Source organism: Peromyscus maniculatus, chromosome 20 (genome assembly GCF_049852395.1).
Source record: "Peromyscus maniculatus bairdii isolate BWxNUB_F1_BW_parent chromosome 20, HU_Pman_BW_mat_3.1, whole genome shotgun sequence".
Taxonomy (NCBI): Eukaryota; Metazoa; Chordata; class Mammalia; order Rodentia; family Cricetidae; genus Peromyscus; species Peromyscus maniculatus.
The window spans coordinates 4,520,067-4,539,460 of record NC_134871.1 but is presented as its reverse complement, the minus strand read 5'-3'; the positions used below and the strand labels follow the sequence as shown (position 1 = coordinate 4,539,460).

General features: G+C 45.8%; 1 long non-coding RNA gene across 1 annotated transcript; it reads right to left on the bottom strand.

Moving 5' to 3' along the window:
* Positions 1–247: 247 nt before the first annotated feature.
* LOC143269710 (uncharacterized) lies at positions 248–18,872 on the bottom strand. Its single transcript, XR_013046305.1, has 2 exons — positions 3,077–18,872; positions 248–1,952 (listed from the first exon to the last, which is right to left on the bottom strand). It is a non-coding gene; the product is annotated as an uncharacterized LOC143269710 (long non-coding RNA).
* Positions 18,873–19,394: the final 522 nt, after the last annotated feature.

Here is a 19,394-nt window from a genome sequence, read left to right as displayed (position 1 = left end):
TTTGTCCATTAACCATGTATCTAAACAACCAAAGCTATAAAACAACTCCCTAGCAAATGGTCCTCACTGTGCCTTGACAAGGCTTCAACAGAACAACAAAACAATGAAGGATGCTCAGTAAGTCATGGGTTTTTATGTAGACAAAATAGGATATCCAGGTCTAATCGATATTGCAAATGATTAGATATTCTCCTGACAGATCACCGATGTTGCTATCAACAATAAAGACAAATGCATAATTCATGAATTATTTAGTCCATATTGTTTCTTTTTATTGGCTCCATTTCATCAATGACACTGTTCGGGAGTTATTGTAATCAACTTTTGGCGTGGCTGTATTATGCTGTGTAGCTACTTGAATAAGCAGGAGCCACAGTGGTTGGCATGGAAAATTTCTGTGAGGAAAGCTGTCTGTAAAGAGCCTGAATGATACATCTCATTTCTGAAAAGCAGGTGAAAACAAATATGAACACATCCTTACATATTTCTACATGACTTATCTAGATGTGGGAAAAGTGGAAGGGATGTGTGGATTATTAACTTGGGGCTTTTGTGAGTAGGGGAAAGGGATGGCGAGAGAGGGCCCTAAGGGAAAACAGAAGCACCCATGGGAAGACACAGTACAACCCAGCCAAACAATATGCTTTATTTGATCTCAACTGTTCAATAGTCTACACGCAGTCTATGGACCATAGGAAAGAGGAGGGAATGTGCTTACTAGATGGGGACAGCATTCTACAGTTCAGAAAACCATCGTGAGCTTTCGTTTCATTGGGAGCCAATGTGTGAACAAGAAAGCCTGTCCAGATGGGTCCCTGAGGTGTGCTGCCCAGCCAGCCTAGCCTGATCGATGAGTTTCAGCCAGGGAAGGGGCCTCGTCTCACAAGATAGAACACAGTGAAAACTGAAGTAGATGTGATAGGAAGAACGACATTAGAGACTGACCTCAGATCTCTATATGCGCACACGTTTGTCCCCAGAGGTCAGGGGATGGCTGGGGCACAAAGGATGCCTTCTGAACAGGATGGTGTCCCCACACTCATGAACTCACAGCAGCTGTGGTTGCCCATGCAAGACCTGCACAAGATCTTAGCATCGCAGCATAGACTGTAGAGGGACCCAAGAGCCCCTAGCCTAGGGGAAGAGCTGCTGATGGTCGATAGCTTCTGGGAGAAGAAGAGTCCATTTTCTTCTGGGTTGTGCTCTTGGATATGTTAACCATGCTCCATGGACAGCTCAACACCCAAGAGTCTGTATGGGCACCCCAAATTGTAGAGGGAAGGAATTAAGGGGGAATGGATGGAGGTGAATATGATATTAAAAATACTGCTACTTTAGCAGAGCAATAATACATTAAGTAGAGAAACATGGCTACTTCACTATCTATTTGTATTTATTTCTCTTGATTTAAAATAGTAACTCACGTATACATTTAATCTTAATGAAGTGAAAAAAAAAACAAATTAACTTCATTTAAGATGTATGAGTATAGGCTTTCAGACAGACAGACAGACAAGGAAGAAGACTGGAAGGTGCCATGCCAGGCTCCAAACAATGGTTCTAAGAGGATGCAGGAGAAAGCTGCTGGTTTCTTCACACACTTCTGCTTTGTTATAAAAAGCATGTAAGTGGCCTTAGAAATGACGCCTCTGACCACAGTGATGGGGGAAGGAAGCCACCGAGCCACCAGTGTGTGGAGAACTTGAGTTTGAAATCGGTGAACCACGTTTGGTGCTTGTGGCTATGAATTTGAACATGCCGGATATTTCAATAATGGTTCATAAACAGTCCTGTCAATAAAAACAGCCTCCACTGCTCACCTTCAGAGGAGGCAGGAGACTCGTGCTGATGTCTTAAAAGCTCATAACATAGAAGACATTCCAACACTGCTTGCATCTCAGAGTAACCACATTGTGGATTCAGGAAGCATCTCGTCATAGAAGTATTCCCAGCTGTTAAAAAGAGAAGGAGTGATGAATGACAGTAGCCTATGCAATGATTCCCAGGGGCTATAGGCATTCGTGACTTAGAAATGATCAGCAATGCCTGCACCACACAGAGAGAGCATCAGTCAGGTACTTCTGCTAGATAGACATGACACTGCCTTTGAAACAAACCTGAGTCATGACAAGCCGTACATCTACCAATCCCAGCCGGGGAGACGGCTCCAAGCCTTACCGTCTGAGTTCAATCCTCGGGAACCCGGGTGGAAGAAGTGACTTGGGTAAGCTGTCCTCTGACCTCTATGTGTCTACTGTCACACACACACCCACACCCACACACACACCCACACCCACACACACACCCACACCCACACACACACACACACACACACACACACACACACACCATGAAACACACATAACAAGTGAAAAACTTTTAAAATAAACAACAAATTTAACAACACGTATAAACTAAGACAAGGGGACAACTTCAATGATGCCCTGGGGACCAAGCAGAAAATCAGCATTTCTGTTACCACCAGGGACAAAATTTGCAGGTGACTAACACACAGGAGGCGGGTGAAGCTGTAAATTTAAAGAAAATACCTACGAAAGATAAAATTGTGTCCATTAGTCTAAATGTAAATGAAGACTAGATATCTGATTCTAATATTATGTTAATTTTTTAGATGAAATCATTCTTTTTTTTAAAGCAACACTTATCTCTTGGAGATATATATTGAAATATTTAGTGATAATTTTTTATGATGTTAGTATTTGCGTCAAAACAATCAGAGGTTGTTGGACTGTAGAAATGAAGTTAGATCGGATCGTGTATGATAATTGCCAAGACTGGTGGGTGGGTATGTGAGACCTATGCTATTATTACATTCTGGTATAAATTTACAGGTTTATAATAAAATGTGTGTATGTGTGTGTGTGTGTGTGTGTGTGTGTGTGTGGTCACTATCTATCCAGACCCCAAAATGGAAAAAAAATACCACACAGTTAATACCTTTCAATAGCTTCACACAATAGGATCCAATTCAGCAACTGTATAATTAAATGAAGCCACACCCCTGAATCTCACAAACACAACTGGAATGAAATTATCCAGACCTGGGAATACATACCGTGTCCACAGAGACTGGAGCATCTTCTATTCCCCACTACAGGGCACATGGGGTCCAGCTTCTCCTCTCTCTCAATGTCATTTACTTCTGTTTTGAACAGGAGACTTCCTAGTGGGTGAGACGTGGCATCTCCTTGGGTTTTGTTCCTGCCTCTTTAACAGCCAGGAGTGTTGGACATCTTTGCATGCATCGCTCATCTGTGCTCCTTGGAGAGCCAGCCTTTCACGCCTTTATCTAACTGGCCTGTTTTACTGGCTTTCAAGCATTCTCTGTATTCTGGTGTCAGATAGGTAGGTGACTTGTCAGTGTGTTCTGCTCAACGTCGCTACTGACAGCATCTTTTGATGCACAGGGCTTTTTAATGTCCGTGAAGTCCGCTTTGGTTTTCTCTCGCTGCCGGATGTTTTGTCTCTGTCCAATCCAACAGCATGAGCTTTTGTTCCACACTTCCTTCTCAACACTGGGTGTTTTTATTAAGTCCTGGATTCTCTCGAGTCAATTTTGGGGGCCAGGTGAAGATTCTACTTCCCCCTTTTGAGTGTTTCCCATCACCATCTGTTCAAAAGACATCTCCTTTCCCTCCTGACTAGTTTTGGTACCACTACCCAAAATCAGTTGACCATATTGAAGGGCTCTCTAACATGCCCAACCATGGCAAACTGTGGCACCAGCAGGCCTTGCCCTTCCCCTTCCCCTTCCCTCTCCCATTTAGATTACACTCCTAAAGCTAGCCACCAAGGTCTAGTCCCTTATTTGGCCATTTCCTTATGCCTGACTAAAACTCCAAGGTCCAGCTATCAAAAATTCATTATTTGGGTACACTGGCCAACACATTCAATCAGGACTTACCAACTCATTCTAACACAGACTTCCCTTTTTTCTCCTGAAAAACCACTTCCGCAGACACACTGGCTGCTGTTTTTGCCTGATACAAAGGCAGCTCCCTACCCCCACCTCCATTGTCCCTCCCGGGGAATTAATCTCCTTTGTACCAAGAATTCAGTTGTGTGTGTTCTGTGCCAATTTCAAGCCTGCCCTCCCCCCACCCCCCACCCCCGTCACATATATGTGAGGGTTTGGTTTTTTAAAATTTACAGAATTGCTATATGATGCAGCAATTCTATTTTGGGGGTATTTAGCAAGAAGAATTGAAAGCAGAGTATCAAAGAGCTATTTATACATCTACATTGCTATATTATTCACAACAGTTAAGGCACGAGGCATCCCAAGTATGCACTAACAGATGTATAAATGAAATGTGTGATAGCCACACAGAGGAATATTAGTTAGCCTTGAAAAGGAAATTCTTATATATGCTACAACCTTGAATGAAATAAGGCAGCCACCAAAAGACAAACGTACGATTCTGCATATACAGTGGAGTTAAAATATCCCCAAATCATAGAAAGTCAAAGGGCACTCATCAGAGGCTAAAAGGAGAGGGAACGGAGAGGTATTGATTGACAGGTTTGGAAGTTTCCGGTTTGGTATGAGTACACTAATACCATGCTCAAAATAGAGAAATGGTGAGTTTTTATGTCAAATGTGTTTGTCACAGTGTTTTTAAAATTTTAAAATCATATCTACTAAGTATTTTCATTTGTATATAACTCAGAAACAGCTGAAAATTAACCGATTATTCTAGGAAGGGGTTACTTTTGGGGGAGGAGTGTGGGAACTTACAAGGAATCACCGGCTGGACATGTGTTCAGACATCTATGTCTCTGTAGTGGCTAACGACTGCCAACCATTTCTGATTTATGCACTTTCTGTGAGTGTATTATACTTACATAATGGTGTTTTGGTTTTATTTCTTGAGACAGGGTCTTTTCACATAGCCTAAGCTGGACTTGAACTTGCAATCCCCTTGCCTCTCAGCCTCCGGAGTGCCGAGATGACAGACATACACCAATATGCCTGCCATGTCAAAAACAAACACTAAAAAAATACTCAGAGTCCACAACCTTTCCCTTTCCAGTGCCCTGTGCTACCTTTGAAGAGCTGAACTGGGTTCCCAGGAGGGGGAAGAAGATGGGAGATGCAACCAGCTCCCTGTGAGAACAGAGGCTGGGGGCGGGCTAGAGGTGGGGGCCTTCTCAACACCAGGAGACGCTTTTTCAAACAAGAGTTGAAGGAACCTCCAAGTCAGAGGTTGTTAGGCAAGAAGGACAAGGCCACCAAAAGTGTGTCGCACACAGTGTGTTGAGGAAGCCCAGGCAGAAGAGAGTTCCAGGCCGGAGCCTCGAGGACCAGAGCTGAACCAGCAAGCTGCACCCAAGAGTGGGGTGTGTTCAGCCCCGAGTGAGCGTTTCTCTGTGGGTGAGCAAATGATAGTGGGAACGGGGCCTATTTCCAAAGGGGCAGGGAGAGCTGAAATGGTACAAAAACAAAGAGCAGAACCTCTGGCCTGAATCGAGAGGTGGCAAGGAATCAGCAGAAAAACTAAAGATATGGAAGAATCTGGCCAGCACTGCCAAAGTTCACAGTTCACCCATGTTGGTTGCTCAACAACAGGAATCGGAAGATTTAGGGTCCAGCTTTTGTAAATTATAGGGCCATATTGGCAACCTGGGTCAGGTTGACTGTAGTTGTGTGCTGTTCACTGGTGAGGCCTAAAATGCAGAGACTCCTCAAACCCAACCACCAATACATCAAGGAGGCTCAGGTTCAGAGACACAAGGATCTGAGTTCGAGTCCCTGCTCTGTGACTTAATAGCTGGGTGACTTTGGACAAGTTGTTCCTGGGGCTTTGTTTCCTCATCTGTAAAATGAACATAATAATGCTGTGCAGAATGGCCATAATACATTTGGGTGAGTGTGCCCATAACTTTGCATGAGTGATATTTCATGCTAGGATATTCATCTCTCTCGGTGCTCAGCACTATCATTTCTCAGTCTTGTGGTTAAGATCCAGTGCAGACCTGAAGTGCACAGTGCACGACTGTACACGTGATGAAAGGACAACCAACCAGAGCCACCCAGAGGGCCTCAAATGCAGGCTGCAAAAGAGCCAGAAAAAGAAACCAAGTCCACACTGTCTTGGGTTGTGACCTAGAGTAAGACATTTACCTTCATTATCCCCGCACCTCCCCTTTGTAACTCCTTAATTAGACAGAGTGGCTGGGAGGACCACACAATCATACTTGATAAGGCTTGTAAAAAAAAAAATTAGGCCCGTTTCTTCAATGCCAACAAAATATTCTTGTTGCGTTTTAAAAAGCAGAATGCCTTATATTAGAAGCAAGTAGAGTGTTCTGGTTTCTTTCTTACAGAAGTGGGCATAGTGTGCATTATGGTCAATGCTACATATGGAAATAGATGCAATGTCCATCTTTTTTTCTCTTGCTATGAACTGAAATACAACAAAGCAAATATTAACATTCAGGAGTTCTTGCCACTCATCACCTCAAGATTTATGTGTGCCTGAAGCTGGCCTGGGCATCATGGCCTAAATACCTAGAAACCTGAAACTATGATGTCAAACCAGGCTGGCTTACACCTGAGAACTGGGGACCTCTTCCAAGTTCATTCAGTTGTTAGCAGAATTCAGTTCCTTGCAGTCATAGGGCTGAGGGCCTCCGCATCCAGAGGTCACCTGTCCCTTGACATGGGACCTTTTGCACTTTAGGACAGTTCGTCTTGACTCACTCCTGTCTCTCCTATGAAGGGTTTCCCTGACTGGCCCAGGCTCGGTCAGGACAATCTCCCTTTACATGACCTCACAATCTTTTTGTATAGGCCTTACACACAATTCCTCAGCCTTGCCTCACACCCAAGAACAGAGATCTGGAAATCATCTTAGAATTCTGAATTTATGGTGGCTTCTAATTTCCTGTCAAGGCCTCCTTCCCTTGAGGGCTGCATCCCAAGTGACTCTCTAGATGGTCCTAGTGGAAAACTTATTCCTTTTGTAGCCTTGCCCCCATTTCCCTGGAGAGTTCATCCCAGAGCATAAGAACGCCATGCTCGGCAAATTTGTTATGGCAGATAGCCATCGCCTAGCGTATTATTTACCACTTTGCCTCATCTTCTAGTGTGAGCAGAATGACCAAACAAAACCATCCCCTGGACAGGCACCCTGGTGATCTGTGGGTAAAATAAACACCACAGTCCCGTAAAAACCCTACCTTGTCTTTAGTGGGCCTTTTCCTAGAGCCTCATGGCAGTCCTCATCAAGTCCACCGCAAGCTCACCTTCATTACCTTCGGCTTAACCTGTGAGGTATTTTTCACCAGGAGATGTGAATCCTGGTGAATCCTGTTGACACCAACTTCTCCTGTAAATTCCTGGCCTATGGGTTTGTGTGTGTGTGTGTGTGTGTGTGTGTGTGTGTGTGTGTGTGTGTGTGCATGGCCTACTAGACTGTGAGTTCCTCAAGGGAAAGGACAGTAGCTTGTCCCCAGTTTGCTTCTTATTGCCCAGGACGCAGCTCTCTTTGTGGCAACCTCTTAGCAGGATGGGTAAATGAAAGGTCATTCAACTTGGCCAGACTTCTTCCATGTACTCAGAATTAAATAGCTTTCACTTGTTTGGCCAGTGAGCTGAGTGGTCGATTCATCGGCGGGATAATAAAGTCCCAAACTGCCACCCCTCTCCATTGCCACTCTCCCCTTTACCTTTGTAAGGCCATCTGGTGTGACAGGACGGAAAGGGAAGCTTGAAGAAATTAAGTACATGACCTAGTCAGGCCTACGCGGAAGCAGATACGCTAGGACTATTCTTGTCAACTCATAACAGGAGAGACATAAATACACGTTAGGGAAGAGGAAATTCAAAACAGGCCAGGGAGAGCAGGTCCGAGGCTTTGAAAAACAGTAAACTCAGAACTTGCTACTCAGAGGCCGTCAGGCCCTGACCCCAGGCAAATTGTGTTTCATTGGCTGTTATTGTTTGAATAAGAAGAGCTGTCAGAAGCCCACGAGTCCCGCCCCTTCTTGGCAGCACAAATGATTTTTTTTTTGAGGGGTGAGATTTAGGTATCCCTAATGGACACCTTCTTTCCCCCTTTATTGTCAGCTCAAGTTCTTGGGGGAGTCACCTTTCTTCTAAATGACCTTACCTCTACTCTGTCACCTTTTCTGCTAAATGTTAATTTTTCAAGGCACTTAAGAAACATAAAAATCTCTGATTTTGGCTTTTTGCTAGGACTGTCCCAGGCCACTTAAATTGGCCAAAAATGTATGGCTTTCATCTTAAAGACCAAGTTAACCCACAGATGGTTATTTTGAGTTCAGGAAAGCGACTTCCCTTGCTCATGGCAACTTGTAACCTCAAAGTCCCTTTAACTGAAGACAAGACAGACTTCTGAGGCTAGCCAGCATTTTTACGGGAAAATTTACAAAAGTTTCTTGGGATTTCTGACAGTGGCTAGTTAACGAGAAAGCAGAGAGAAGGGTGTAGACCGAAGGCAAAGGTCAAGTGCTTGGTTACTGCACAGCTCCCAAGAAGATAAAATACGGGGTGGGGGGGACCCCACTAAAAGGGATTCTCTGACATCAGGGTCAATGTTCACACCGTACTTTCTTTTTCTCCAGGTTTTTGATGTAGGGTCTCATTTATCTCAGGCTGGCCTCGAACTCCCTCTCAGTCCTCCTACCTCTACCTTCCAAGTGCTGGGATTACAGGCAAGCACCACCACACCCTAGTCCTGCACAACTTCTGTCCTGTTGTGTAGCTGCCTGGCACTTCAATGTGTGCTCCAGCTGCTTTGTGCTGTGTCCCCATCTGGGAAGCACCAGTCACTGCCTGCTCTTAATCAACTCCCCAGGAAGAGGGGGCCAGTTACGTTTTTTCTTACTGAGATCGCACTGGGCGTGTGGCCGCTAATTCATGAACAAGGCCCTTGCCCCTACGTGCTACGCCTCTCCACAGGAGAAAGGTTTGTATATTTTAGACTTTTTGGAAGTCCACTATACTACACGAGTTCTCCGGCCCCGTTTCTTTGAAATTTTTGGCCCTGTTGTCACAGTAAGGGACCAGTGATGAACTGGGCGGTGGGGAATGGGGTGGCGTGTCGAGAAAGTGTCCTCAGCTGGCTTCTGGCGCTAAAGAAAGGTTTTTCTAGGATGAAGTCCCCATTGCCACTCCAATGCTAGTGCTTTGCAGGAAATAATTGAAAGAATAAGCAGGAACATCATGATAAATGGTATAATGTATGGCCCCTGCCTAAAGGTATCACTGTCTTAGATCATTGAGTAGCTAAACCCAACCCTGCTGGGCACTGTCTTTGGCTGCTAGGCCAAAGGTTTGCAATACCCTGTCTAAGTGACTCTCTGAACAGGTCCGCTGTGCCCTTTCCCTCTGTGTGACCTTAAATCGTGCTTAGATCTCTCTCTCAAGCCCAGCTTTGCTCACTTGGTGACTTTGGACTATTATTTTGGCCCCTCCAAGATGTAGAGCCTTCATTTGTAAAATGAAGATAATGCCCATATAAGGAACTAATCGTGTAAGGTTTAGGGTATCTGCTTCTGTATCTGGTACACATGAAAAATGGTGGCAAACCCCTAAGCTACCGGTGCCATCAAGCCTACAACGAAAGTAGCTCTGGGCACCTAACCAAGTCGTGTCTGAAAGCTCAGGGCATCAGTTTGCACATGTATTTGCCTCTCCTTTTCTAGCCTACTCCTGGGTTTCTCTCCTGTCCTGAATCCAGTACTTGCAGATCCAGCTTCTGGGGCTTAGAAAAAGATTCTCAGCTCTCCTCTACAAGACCTGACCCACTTCTCTCAAGAGGCATCTGGACTTCACTTACTACCCCATACCTGGGTTTCCTGTGACCTGGGGTACCACACCCATTGGTGGAAAAGAGGATAAGGCCCACTTGATTCTTGGGGGGGGGGGGTCTGCCTCAGCTAAGTCTTAATCCACTCAAGCTGGAAGTCAATGCAGGCAATTAGATTTGATTCTTTTTCACACCATCTAACTAGCTGAAGAAACTTGAGTCTCAATCTTATCTGTAAATTGGGGTGAGCTGTGTTCATGAATACAAATGCTAAGTACAGTTCCTGACGCATATCAAGGACTCATAAACCATGGCCCTTCTAATGCCGGTTCCCTCCCATGCCAGGCTGTTATCCACCACTGTCTGTTCTCGGGTTATCTTAAAAGATAATCACCCAACAGTTTCTAAAGGACAGTTGTCACCTGCTGGGCCTCTCCCAGTGCCCTGTTCTTGGCACCTTCTGTATACCACCTTTCCCCAATCTTCCTGCACTGGACAGGCTGTGTGATCACAGCCCATCTTCAGAGGCCCAATGCAAATGTCTTCTCTTTTCTGAGACGTTTCTGACCCTCTGCCCAAGATGGCTGGAAGAAAGAGTCCCTTTCTGCTCCCCATGCTTCCTGCTCCTGTTCCTGCTGCAGCTTGTCCAGGGGCCAAGGAGGAGGCCTAGCAGCCCTGCTCCTCTGTATCAGTGGCACGTGTGGCACAAGTTTTCGTTATTTTCCCGAAGAACCCAGGCATCTGGGTGGGTAATTGAAGTGAGACTGATCTTGAGGTAACTGTTGACCTTGGGTCTCATCTTGATTTCATTGTCCTCTAAAACAGGGGGACCCGTGCAGAATCATAGTCTATACCTTTATACGTATTCTGACCCTTTGTGCCTACCATCTCTTGCAAGCTTGTTATCTCTCTCATCTAGCCCAGGAGGGTTGGGACAATGTAGTCAATACCCAGAGGATCTCCTCGGGCTGCAGTCAGTTATTTTGGGGCCAGGCCTAGGGATGCGTTCTTGAGTTTCTCATTCTTTCCTTACCCTCGGTGTCCTGGTAAACGTGCTAGGAATTGCACGGAGGTTGCGAATGATGCAAATGAGGCAGATGGCTTAAGGCATGGGTAGTGCAGGTGCGTAGCATACCCCCTGCCTTGAGTGTGAACTCTACTGCAATCGTCCCATCTGCTGCCCCTGTCCAACACAAACTATCAGACTCCACACCAAAAGGTCAAGTGCCCAGAGGCATCCTTCCTCATGGCAGTCTGATGTGCAAATAGACCTTCCCTAGTGTCATTCCTGTTGGTAAAACCATATTCATTTCTTCCATCTAATTATTCTGTTGTCTGGTGGTTCTGATGTGGCAGGCGCTGTCCGTCCGGGGGCCTGACGGAGACCTGGTCTCCAGGGAGAGAACAAGCTTTCTCCTTTTGTATTTCATGGAGCCCATAGAATTAGAGGACCTCTTACTGAGAGGGCCTTTTATCTAAACGTATGGCTGATACTTGAGCCAAGCCCCCCCCAAAATTGCAATGTGAAATTTGAAACCAAATTATGGTAATGTTCATATTAAGTTATACATTGTCCCAACTTAAACCTTAATCCCTGCTGACTGAACTACCAGGGTCTTGGTAGTTCAGTTTCCTGAACTTCTCTAAGCATAATCCCATATCTTCAATGGTTTCTCGAAAAGCCACACTTATTATAACACCACCTCTGAGAAGAGTCAGAAACATCTTTAAGCACTGGAGATCTGTGATGTACATAGGCAAATGAAATTTTTCTCAAAATTCGAATTTTTCATCCACAGCTCAGATATCATTGGCAACTGACCCTCTCAGTTGCTCTCCTGTATGTCACATGCTCGCTTTGTTTCTTACTCATCTATACTTTGGAGCCATTAGTTAAAATTTTAGTGCAACCAGAGGATTAAGAAAGTTTTAGTATCATTAGAGAAAGAATGTAGTCCTTGAAAATCCCCTAGGCACAGTGGTAATTGGCAATGGGAATACTGGGTGAACTAATGGGAAAGACCAGTCATGATCAACAGGAGAGGAGATCTGTTTTTAGCCCTGGCCATTCCCTGGGCCTCAGTTGTTCTTCTGTAAAAAGGGATAATAATGTCTTCCAAACAGAGCTATGGTGACAAAAACCAAGGTGCTTTCATGTGTAAGTCTCTGAGTAAAGTAAAGGACCTTGACAATTCTTTTCAGGTTTGAGGATATCCCTGGAGGAAGAGAAAAGCTTAAGTGTCCAATCATGCTGCCCATATGACCATCGCTCTGCCCACAAAACTCAATCTAGAAGAGATTCTATCTCACAGCATCCCCCTCAAAGCCACCTTCCCCTTTCTTTGCTCTGTCACCCCCACAGAGCTCCAAGGAGCCTCTGTTCTGCCCAGCTGCACCCACTGCTTTAGCCAATGCAATCTCCTCCTGTCTCCAAGACAGCTACAGATCAGGTGTCATCCCGGGGCTAGGCGAAGGGCTTCTGACACTGAGATCCCACTTCACAAAAGGAAAATGTGATGAATTGGGTCTCAACGAAATGAAGCTTTTGCTCAATGAAAGGTTCTGGGAGGATCCTGTAGACCAGGAGAAAATTATATTTGAAGGTCACCTAATTGACTGAGGATTCTCATCTAGAATGTCTGAAGACTCCTTACAAGTGATGGATGAGAAGCTCTGGGAAATGCAAAACCGAAAGCTGGAAAAAACTTGAGGGACATAGGATGCATCTGTATTGTTTCTTGTGTGTGAGTCTGTATCTGGAAACTAAAAGCTATCTTAAATATGTCAGTGTGTTAACAATATCATAACCCTGACCCCTGACTCTAACTTCCAAGATATTTTCTTTACACCAAGAGTAAGTCCAAGTGACTGGTTATGTCTTTCAAATCCTTCAGACCCCTGTTTTGAATTTCATTTCTTACCACTCTCTTTTCCATTTCTTTCTTGGAACTTTCTTTGGGATTCTTTAAATAACCCAGCCTTTTCCTACTACCAGAGCCTTTGGACCTGAATTCTTCCCAGGGGGACCTTTCCCATACCTTTGTACCATGTCCCTGTCCTTTGTAGCCTTCCTTACATCCCTCCCAGAGCAGATCTGTACAGGCGTGGAAGGAAAGATTTGGGCTTGATTTCTCTTCCTGATAGGATTCTGGCTCCTATGAATTTGAGCAATCCGCCTTTTAAGGTTTGGTTTACTCATCTGAAACAATCAGTGCCCTAAGGAGCCTGGAAAGATTAAGATATTAATATCTCTGTTAAATCTGCTTCTCATCTCAGTCCACGTGACCACCACCCACCCACACACTCACGTTGGGAACCCGGATGAATCAGCCCCAGGACCTTTCTTTTCTAACTCTCCCCATACCCCAGCACTTGCCAAGTCTTGACTAATGGACTAAGTAAATCCCCCCCACAGATCTTGGCCTCTGGTTCTCTTCCCTACATGTTGTATTCTGCTCAACTATTGAAATGCCCTCTTTAATTGGCTTTTTGCCAAATATCATCCCTAGTCCTGGTGTAGTATTTCTACTACACAAATCTGATTATACCAGTTCCTGTCTTGAAATTTTTAAATGATCCCCACCACATTTTCCAGATGGAGACCAAATTCCTCCACTTGGTCCTTGCCCATCTCTTACCCCATTGCTTGCCCCTCCCTGGCATTTCTCAGAAGCTCCAGCCATTATGCTAAAGCAAGGCATTCTTAGCCACACCCTGTGACTTTGCACATGTTGGCCCATCTGTCTGGATGTCCGTCTCAGCTGCCTGGCATCTTTCAGGGTTCATCTTAGCATCATTACCAGGAGAACATCCCTGACTTCCAATCTGTTTAGTGCCTCCTCTCTGGACTTCAACAATCATTCATGTCAAGTATATCAAAGCTCAGGATTTAGCACATAGCAGTCACTTAAATACTTAGCAAGTGAATGAGGTGGGTTGGACATTAATAAGCATGTTAACCTACACAGCCCCCTGGAAACTGTGATGGGCTGTGGAAGGGATAGTGTTATTTCTCTTGTCTTCTCTCTAGCTCTAATTTAAGATGTTTAGTTATTATCTTCTGGAGATAATCTGGCTTCAGTCCTGCCAGGGAAGATGGAAAGGCTAAAATGACCTTGGAAATCACCCATCTTCAAAGTTGTTCTAGCTCAGTGCATGATCTTGGCTGATGAAGGAAGTCTGAATTCAGAGATGTGTTTCAATCCCAGCTCTGCTACACACCCAGTAAATCCAATGACCTTGAACTTTGACTTCAATGGGAAAGGAATGGGACCTCCACAAAGGGTTGTTGTGAGGATTCCATAAAATCATGCAGGAAAAGACTTAGAATGGGGCCTGGCAAGTGGGAAGCACCCACAGTACTTGTATTATCTCCATCTAGCACAAGAAAGGAGGGAAAATAGGGAAGAAATGAACAAGATGGGGGAAGAGGTGTTGGGCAAGCCAGGATGGATGGGGAGGGGAGGCCAGAGGAGTTTGATTGAAAATCCCATCACTCCTCCTGCATAGAGCATGGAGTAGACACAGAGTCGGGAGAGAAGTGGGCCGCAGAAAGCCGCATGCAGAGCCTGCTGCTTTAACCAAGCAGGCCAGCTAAGGCCTCAGGGCCCTGATATAGAAATCCAGCCCATAGATGGAGCCGCAGCCACCCAGCTGTTTCCCAGGTTAAGGAAGTGGAGAGTTAGGCCATCCTGAGAAGTTCCTGTTTGAAGGTTCTTTCCACCTTCCCCTATAGCATTGCATCACACACACCAGTCGATGCTAAGTACAGGCTGTGATGAAGGCTGAGTCTGAGGGAGAAGGCGAGATTGAAACCCCGGCAGGTCAATCTGTACATTGCAACGAGCTCCGGCTTCAGACTCCAAGTGGCTGGGTCGCACGCAGGCTGAGCTAACTCTGAACTGGATGATGCTGGCTGCATCACTTAACTTTTCTGGCCTTCAATTTTCTCATCTGTAAAATGGAGATAAACTACCAACTTCAAAAAGACTTCTGAGCAGTAATAAAATAAAATCAAGTGTAAAATGTATAAACAAACCATCTAAACTTCAATTTCCTCTTTATACAATTGCTCGGTTTTCTTTTGTTCTTAGTACTTATGAAGTTATAATACTATAAAATATATTTATCCACTAAAATATGAATCTCATGGAAGCAGGGGCTCTGTCCAGCATCTTTCTAGCCACTATAATCTAAGCATCTAGTACTTGCCGGTGTCACATATAAGACTCAATTCTATTCATTTATTTCTTCATTACCATATGGAAAACCATCAGTTATCTCTTGCTGTGTAACAAATGACCCCAACACTTAGTGCCTTGCAAAAGCAACTGCCAAGCCTGCTATATGCCGAGAGTGTACGAAGTGGTTCAGGAGGGACATGCTGGCTAGAGCCTCTCATGAGGTTGTACCTCCTCCGATTCGTCCGTCAGGACTTGGCAGATGGTGCAGATTCCAAGGTGATTCACTCACATGACTGGTAATGCTGCCAAGGTAGGTTGTTTCTGTGAAGACCATTGGTGAGACGACTGTCTCGACTCTTTGTGACATGGACTCTGACTTCCCTTGAAAACAGGGAAGTCAGAGAAGGTCACGAACAAACCTCTCTAATGCCTCTATGATCGAGTCTTTAGTCACACCACAACAGAGTTTCTTGGCATCACATCTATATTCTGTTAGTATCAAAGACCAATTTCAGCTCAGGAAGAAGGAAATTCTATAAGGGCATGAATAGAGGTATGTGAAGATCACTGGGAGCCATGTTACAGAGACCACGAGACTGTGTGACACACCAGGCATGTGGTTAGCCTTCAAACACCAGGGACAGGTTGAATCATGCATGTATGTACTGGGCTCTGATTTCAAGAAGGTGCCATTCTACTGGAAAAGGTAAGACACACAGATACACTGAGAGCGTTCAGTAGTAGAAGCTGGTCAAAAACAAAACAAAACAAAAACCCCAAAACCAAATCAGGGAACAGTTCCTGAAGTAGGTGACTTGGGAGCTAAGTTTTCAAGGATGAGTTCAAAGTGAAGCGGATGAGGGATATGAGGGATGCAGGGAAGGGGTTCCAGGAAGAGGGAGTGTGGAGAATTCCAGAGGAAGGCAGAGAAAGGTGAGCCAGGGCGGATGAAAAGGAGGAGTGGTCCTCAGTGGGAGTCTGTCCATTTCCATTTTATGTATGTCAGACCTCCATGAGTGTCTACAGCATGGAAAAAGTCAACTGAGGTTAAAGGTGATGGCGTGTGCTGGGATGACATGTAGCTGAGTTCTGTCATCTTCCCATGAGTTCCAGTCAGCCTCTCCAGTGCTCCTGTGCTGGGGACAGTCTTACTTGGTGCTGAGGGACCCATCGTAATAGGGGTCAGTTCCTAAGCTGCAAAGGGCGCAAGGGGGCGTGGCCCAGGCATGTATCAAACTACTCTGATGAGAACAAAAGTAAAGTAGGGGCCTTGAACAGGGCACAGAGCAATGGCCCTGAAGACCAAAGGAGGCCCTATCACTTTAGAGAGAGAGCATCTATACACAGTTACGCTTAAGAAATGGAAGATAACAGTATGATCCATTGTTCACACAAAAAAAGAAACAAACCCAAATCTTTATAAAAAACTGACTCAGGGTCTCTTCTCAACTCCCTTCCTGAATCCCTTATGGAATTCAGTGAGGCCAGTGATGCCCTGTCCAGCTGGGATGTCCAGTCAGACAGTGGTAATCCATGTCCAGGTGGTAAGAGACTGTGGTAAGAGTCCTTATTTGGGATCTGGAGGCCCTTCCAGCTTACCTCCTGAAGCAATGTCAGGACTTAGGCCATCTCTGAGCCACAGGCTAGCCAAGTGCAAGAGTGAAAATACAGGTCACACAGTGTGCTGGAGACATCAGGGGCTGACATTGTTACTCAATAGGAGTGCTTTTCCCGGGGCATACCCCCAGATCCTTATTTCTGAGGAAATTAACATACGTCTCTCCTATTCTTCGCTGGTACCTAGTGCCCAGTGAAGAATAGCCTAGTGAAGCAGCCAGGAGTTGCCTTATTTTAACAGGAAGAACTGGGAAGCCAGAGGCAGTAGCAGACTTGCCCAAGCAATGAATTCAGGCCTTTCTCCCACTAAAGGCAGGACCAAGAAAGGCCTCAGGATGAAAAGGCCTCAGGATGGCAGTGACTAGAGGGATGGAACCTTACTCAACAACCAAGGGCCAAGCTAAGGATTCAGAGCCTCTGTGGACAGCCTCTAGAATTGGGGCCAGCCAGTACTTCCCCCTGCCTCACGTCCCCACCCTACTCAATCAACACAGAGCCCAAAGGACAGCAGCTAGCTCCTCTCCCAACCTCTCCTGTGTGTCCTCTCTGCTGTCCCAGGCCCCCCACGCTTTGCTGCTCCAGAGTCATATCCAAAGGCGTTAGTCAGGCATACTTCCCCATTCCAATAAGGTAAGACTAATGCCCATTTATCATCACCTGCATCAATGAGGCAGTGAGAACACCCTCTCCAGGAAGGCAGCCTAATAAATCAGCTCACAGCATTTCAAAAGAGCTAAGTGAATGTAAAGGAATGAGGTCTGGTCCATGCCCTCCCCCAGGGTGACAAAGTAAAGGAACAGGATAAGATCACATTAGAGTAAAATCCAAGGGAGGAAGAGGCCAGATCTCCAAGCAGCAGGTGGGAGGTGGTCCATAAAGACTTGGTAGGGGCTGTACTCTCAAGCGAGCCTTGGGGTTGTATCTGTCTGGTGGGATGAGCGGAGAAAGGCCCCTTAGGGAAAGAAACAACAACAAAGACCAAGCAGCATGACCCCTAATGCTTCTGTGCGGACCTACAGATGGCTACACAAGGATCAAGGCCTACAGAGTGATGTGGAAGAGGGAGCCAATAAATCTGGGAAGAGAGGGCAAGCTCGCACCAGAAGAGGACCATGGTGAAGGTGTAAGTTGGCACCTTGCAAGTCAAAATTAAAGAGAGTCATTGAAAGAAGCCTAAACCAGACAATGTTGACACATCTCATAATGGCCGTGGGGTCCCAGGCAAGATACTTAACCTCTCTGTGCCTCTGCTTCCAAAGTTGTCACAGGGCTAGTGAAAGCACCTTTCCCCCACCCCACCCCCCACCCCACCCCCGGCCAGGGATCTTTTGAGCAAAGTACAGTGACTAACAGTGAATGCTATGTGAGCTAGGGTTGTGTTAACATGAAACTGTCGTCGCAGGAACATTTTCGAAAGAACCACCTAGCTTCCAGGGTGGGAATAGATCCGAAGGAAACAAGGCTAGATCAGAGGCACTACAATAGGAGGCGGCTACCAAGAGCCCAGCTGTCAGCTGATAGTGGCCTTGTGGAGGCAATGGGAAAGAACTAAAGAGGATGTAAATGGAGAGACCAGAGAGCCTTCAGCATAGGAAGTGCGGGCCGTCAGGGAGGAGGGGGACGGAGTCCCAGAAAATCGCCTATGAAGAAGTATGGGTCGCACAGCTAGGGAAATGCCCTAGGGCGGCAGAAGCAGGCCAGGAGGGCACTGACAACGGAGGCCAGAAGAGGAAAGAGTTCAGCCACTGCAGTCCTTGAGAAGATCTTGTTAAAAAAAAAAATGTAGACGGGTTGGGCGGAGATCTCTCCTCACAACCAGAGTAGGAAATAGAGAACCCCCAAGTTCTTGGCTGTAGCTGCCATTACCAACAGCAGGCTTCCTAGAAATCAAGCTCTTTTTTCCACACCCTCAAAGCAGTTGAAAGCCAAAAGAAGAATAAGATCCCACCACCGAAGACAATTTTCTAACTAGCTTTGTGTTTTGAACAAGACCTCTTTCACATTGGAAATTAAAAACTATGTTGGTGCCTGCATCCCCAGGTTTTCAACCTTCACCATGGAGGGCTCAACATCATCAGGGCAATATGACCTCCTCCAACTCGACTCTCTGACTTCCAGCCCTAACACCAACCCCCTCTGTCTTCTCTTCCTCACTCACACAGTCCTGGAACTTGCCAGTCATTCTGAATTATGTTCCAGAACAAGAGTGATGAGACATGATTCTTGGTTTAAAAAAAACCCTCAGTTCTGGCCTTTTGAGGGGCTCTTTTTTTTTTTTTTTTTTTTTTTTAATGCTTCACCTGGACCCTTCCCACCATCTATCAAAACACCATGGGGGAACTTCCCAGAAGGCTGGAGAGAAGCAAGCATCACTGTAAGTAAGGAGCCAGTTTTTCCCATCCAAGTAACATCACTGTGCCGGGAAGACGGCAGTGGCAGAGCCCTGAACGGAGACTCTCTGCCTACTGCTGGACACCCCAAGTCTCCACCCAAAAAAAGGAAGCCCTTATCTGTATGCTCTTAAGGACAGCAGTCTGCCTTGGGCTCGGGTGAGCTGCTCAAAGCAGCTGCTCCCTGTCGGCTTGACTGCTGACTTTCGAGGCATAGCTATCTGAAATCGTGTGGGAAAATCCACGGGGGAGGGGGGCGGCTAAGCTCTGCTACGACCCTTTCCTATGAAGTGAATTCTTAGGGATGGTCCTCCTGATTAAAGGGAATGGTCCTCCGGTGATCTTGGTTGCATGAGCCTCTGACACAGTTGCCTTGTCACTTCCTTTTGCCTTGCATGACCGTTCTC